General features: G+C 36.9%; 1 long non-coding RNA gene across 2 annotated transcripts; it reads right to left on the bottom strand.

The window, feature by feature from the left end:
- Window positions 1-1,043: 1,043 nt before the first annotated feature.
- On the bottom strand, window positions 1,044-5,236 carry LOC111255271 (uncharacterized). Of its 2 annotated transcripts, XR_015320653.1 has the most exons (5): window positions 4,642-5,236; window positions 3,521-3,782; window positions 2,836-3,216; window positions 2,165-2,518; window positions 1,044-1,854 (listed from the first exon to the last, which is right to left on the bottom strand). It is a non-coding gene; the product is annotated as an uncharacterized LOC111255271 (long non-coding RNA). The 2 variants fall into 2 exon arrangements; XR_002675397.2 differs by having other exon boundaries at window positions 1,044-2,518.
- Window positions 5,237-5,411: the final 175 nt, after the last annotated feature.

Raw genomic sequence — 5,411 nt, forward strand, 5'->3', positions numbered from 1 at the left:
TGCTGCACGTAGTGCATGTCGAATTAAACATACGTGAAACGTATCCGATAGCATGTAGTGGCTACTCTGTCATTTATTCGAATGTGACTTAACTGACTTATGGTTTTAATGGGCCAGTATTGATATACGCAACGTTCGGGTTTATCGTGTACACGTATCATGGATACAATGTGCGCACAATAAAATGCGTTTGCGTATTTATAAAAAGGCCCATCAGCTCGGTAGTTTAGACGGTTCGACCTTTGGCTGAGTATCACAGGCCGCTGGTTCAAGCCCTGCCCTCAATATGTATTATACGGCAAGTGTATTTAAATAAAGAAACGAACATTTCAAGAAGATAGGTAGACCGATGCAACTTCGATACTTGTGATCCAGATAAACGTGGATATACTATATTGCCACTTACTGTCATGCATATATATGCATTGATATTGGTGGGTATAAGAGATATTTTTCGTAGTCTCCAGTGTGGTTTTACATTTTCACCACGCTAGCTGTGTGTAGAGTACGATAAAGAACTTGCAAGTAATCTATTTCATGTTTCTCGTACGACAGCAGCCATACATAGGTGCAGTATGGAATACAAATTTGCAGATCAGTAATTAATGTTGGAATAATAATAATATTATTTAGTTTATTCTAAATAAAATGAGCAAGGAAAAGGCGTTTGTTTAAACCGGCCACCGTTTCTCGTATTACCGCCTACTTAATCTATAGCACTCTGCTCGTCATAACATTCCGATTATATATTTCACAATAAAAAATACTAAAATACCAAGAATTAAGCCCTAAAAACCTTCGTTAAGATGCTGATGGAAATTATGTTAACCTAGAAAAACATCGAACGTCACCTATAACTGTTTTAAAATGTACGTTTAATGAACAAACATATTTGCATGCAATTAGTGGAATTTTCTAAAATTATATTCAATTAAGACTTCAAACTTCAATTAAAAGTAATAAAGGTTATAGTTAACCTTATCTAAATAAGTTGGATTGAAAGGACTTGAATATATAACACAGGAAATTCACTACCAGTTAAGAAACATTTTGATATATTTGTTAATACAACTCTTAAAGGGCGATATGCCGATGGCGTATAGAAGTGTCATAATAAAAGTACAATCCTAAAAAGGGTATGCGCTGCTATCGAATAGAGTTTGACGTAGTAACTGACCTTGCGTTAAAAAACAATTGTCTTTGATGTTAATAAATAGTGTATATTAACTTAAGCAGGTATATATCGTTGGTATAAAATTTACTACATTCGAAAATTTCAACCAAACAGGCTGGACGGGGTGTATCTCGTCTAGTGGTTATAGTAGAATTTAAATTATTATAAGCGTAAGTCTATTAGCTAACTGAAAGAGTTAACATACCAGAAAATTGGTATGACGAATTAATAATAATTTCATCATCGATTCTTTCAATGATGTTAGGTAAATTCTATGCCAATACTGCCAACGAACCTGATGGATGCGCCGAGTCACGAGACATTTTATGCAGATTCATACACTTATAATAATGAAAATATCGTTGGTGGTTTATCGTATCACACTATTCGATAACTACAACAAAATATGTATATCTGTGGTGTCGTGTAAAAATTCATCGCGGAGGAAGAAAAAATAGTTACGTGTTTTGCAACAGACGTTAGTTGTCTTTCGGTAAACATTTGGTGCTCAGCATGATACATTATATCGCTTTCGATCTTTACTTCTTAAGGTTCCTGAGGAAACATAAAAATTGTGTATTTATTATTTGTTTATATTTGCATAACACACTTTCGTAGCTTCTGATCTCTGTGCGGTTGTAAGCATACATCGTTGTTACTTTACTTGCTCGAACGACTATCTGCAAAATGAAGCAATACAATATATGTTTAAAAAATCGTTCTATGATATTACAATAAACGTTTTTATCATCAGTGTCACAGCTGATACAGTAATATAGACTAGGCTTTGCTTCAAAAGATCAGAATATATTGAGGTATTTCGCGCATGTGTCAAAAGTGACCAGACTGTGGGTGTGGACGCAACATTATTAGTACACACATATTGCTGCTGTAATGCTATCTGGAGCATTTCAATTAGCGAGCACAAAGGTACTTGCTGAATGATTTTAAGTAGATAAAAGAAAACAGTTTATGTGATACTATAGTTACCTATAAGTGAGGATCAGGTGGTAGAAACGACTCCGGGCAAATTCAAAATACTATCAGATAATCACAGACGAAAGATTTTCTTCAGAAATATATGTTTCGTTAGAAAACGCATGATAACTTATTACGTCTTACTGTTTGGTACAAATGGCGTAGAAGCCGTTATGATAGTCGCCAGATTTTAGGCGTTTATTAATCATCAATAGTACTTTCCTGTGGCAGCGGGCTAGCTCTCGTGCTCACAGTGTTTAATATGCGCATTTAGCCATAAACAAAAACATGTACTTGACGTTAGCGTAATGTATCTGTTACATTTCTGAAGATGATCCATTTAGCTAGATAAGCTTTTTATCGATCCTGTTGAAGAAAGTCAAAAACAAGTTAGAGACTGATCGTAGTTTGAACTGATTATGCTAATAGTAATAAGTGGGCTGAAAAGCAAAATACGAGGTATAAAGTTAGTACTAGAACTGAAAGTATTCGATGTTTTCATGGTATAGTTTGAAAGAACGCATATAAAACGATTACGCTATAGAGACAGAAGGTGACATCACCATTTGGGTATGGTAAATATTTCGTTAAGATTAACATACATTTTTTGACAGTTTTATACAATATTTATTTAGTTAGTTACCAAAAGCTTCTAAAATGTTAGCCGAGATGTTCTGTGATACCTGTTAGCAGTATATGAATTTTCGCGTGCAACTCTTGAAGATTCGAAGCTAACACTGCTCTCCAATGTAAATCGAGCGAAACGTTTTGTGACCGTAATCATAATCATTCTGTACGACGCCTGGGTTCCGATATTGTATATTTACGGTTTAGGTTAGCGCGAAACATTTCGCGTGACGCTCGTCATTGAAAGGTACATGAAAAATTATTCATCAACTTCGCAATCTACATACACGTAGTCTTCTTTACACAATAACCGTCGACAATAACCATCAGATGTTCCATGCTGAACCCCCGTGTTGTTGTCCACAACTATCTTCTCTTCAATATACGAAAGGTTGTTATGTAAACATGTCGGCGAGCTTTCTACAGCTGCAGTTTGCCTGGATGTATAAACAATAACATATCTGAATGCACAACACTTCCGCTTTGTTTGTATGAAAGTTTTCATTCAGTAAGTAAATTTCCCTTTCTCATTTCGGCTCGGTAAATGACCCCCGACAGCAAATCATCGACCATTAAACGAACATACCCGTTTCATTCTATAATGTAACAGCTGGAGATGCAACTGGTGAACCCAAAATAGGTTGATCCATCAACGGTAATCTCATACGCAAATAGAGAAAAACTAGAAGAAAAGGTCTAGCGTCAAATCTGACGCAAGCGACAAAAGTGATATACACCTACTTTCAAACCCTACTACGATCTAGGGATTGGGAGCTTTTCTTATACTCTGTCAACGTTCCACGGAGGTAGAACGGGCGGTTGATGAGTCTTCTGCTGGCGCTGGATCAGTGCTACCCGCGGTTAGGTGACGGAAAACCAAAAAGACAGAAAATCTCTGGTTCGGGTTAGTCTCTTGTTTATTCTCCTGCCCTGTTTCTTCCCTTGCATCGATGTTTGCGACTTATCTAGTGCGACTCCCGTGGACGACTGGACTCGATTGTGCCTAACGATTAAAATAAACGCGATCGAACTACTGAAGGTCAACTAATAATAGAGTGATGAAAGCATCATGCAACAATTTATAGTTCTATTCTGGTGCAATCTGTGTATACCCAATACACACGTAAAATAATAACAACAAAAGGATTGATGATGCAATTAGCTCGATGTGAGGGAGCTGTAATTGATGACAACGAATTGCTATTACAATAACGGAACAAGACACACACAGTTCCCAATGTCCTAGACCATGAATTGCGATGACTATAAAAACACTTGACCTCGAAGTATCGAAGGTCCCTTTCAATGATACAGCGCTACGAAAATATACAACGAGGACAATAGATGGTTTTTGCGGAACATCTAGATTGTAACAGCAATGTGACCAGTCAAGCTAACAATCACCCTCTCTTGTTTGAATCCACTGAGGAACGTGCAATCCAAATACATGAGTGCACTAGTAAAGTGTCATACTGTTCGACTTAATGAATAGGAAGCCTGTCGCGTTCGAACCTATAGGAGCCTACAGGAGAGCTGACACTTCAGCTGGATTTAAATTAGTTGCTGGGCTTAATTAGGACATAATTACAGATTATATAATTTCCATAGATGATAAAATTTCAATGGTTTTTTCATACTTATTTAGGAAGTATGAAAATTTACACTTGTCTATGGGCCCATATGTTGTTAAGCGTGGCAGAGTGTTTGGATCTGGGTTTAAATATAATATACGATCTTTTTAGAGAGATCTGCTCATCACTACCGAATGAGTCGCCCCAAGAAATTCAAGCAAAAGGATTCTACAACACCATGCCTCTTCTGACCATACAATCATAACATTGGTATCCGATTGTTGCTCTCACCTGCACAATATGACAACAACAAATCCTTACTGTTCAGGCTGGACTCCACACCGCTTACGCTACTGTTTCACTCTTTTAATCATTACATGTGCAATAGGCCTATTATGGTCGTTAGCCGGCTAACCAATGCCATATAAAATTATAGTTATCGTTGTTTCTTAGTGGATAGAACAATCGCAGTCTCTCATACTCTGCTTAAAAGCAAAACAAAACTGTAGTTCCATCTCTCAAAATCCATACTGTAGATAACTAGTGGTATCTACCCATTCATTTGACCGGCGAAAACTTTTCTATTCGTTTGTGTCTTGAATTAACATTATAATGTTACTATGATAAATATTATTATTTTTATTATTATTGTCTATTATTTATCAAATAACTCTCGTTTGGATTTTTCTTAACGTTTTAGTAGACGACGGTTTCGTTCAAGTTCTCGTACGTCCTCCATTTGCGGAGATTTTTTCAATGTGGATTTGACTTACGAGAACCCCTATTTAAGGGAGCGCCTCAGTTTAACCAGCTTTATCTGATGTTATAGGAAAGTGCGGCGTTTTCTGAAATTAGCCTTGTTAATCGACAGTCGGCGGATCGACTTCAAAACTAAGGCATGAATATCTTTTGCTGACAGAAGTCATCAATGTACGTGAGAGAGTATTGGGAGAGTAGCTCAGAGCAACGAGAAATTCCGAGGTTTCTTTCTCTCCGAATGGACCAAAGCGATACTTGAACAGAATGCACAATCACATGAAGCCAGCTGATTCGACTTAGAA

The sequence above is a fragment of the Varroa destructor genome, unplaced genomic scaffold (genome assembly GCF_002443255.2).
Source record: "Varroa destructor unplaced genomic scaffold, Vdes_3.0 BEIS01000001.1, whole genome shotgun sequence".
Lineage (NCBI taxonomy): Eukaryota > Metazoa > Arthropoda > Arachnida > Mesostigmata > Varroidae > Varroa > Varroa destructor.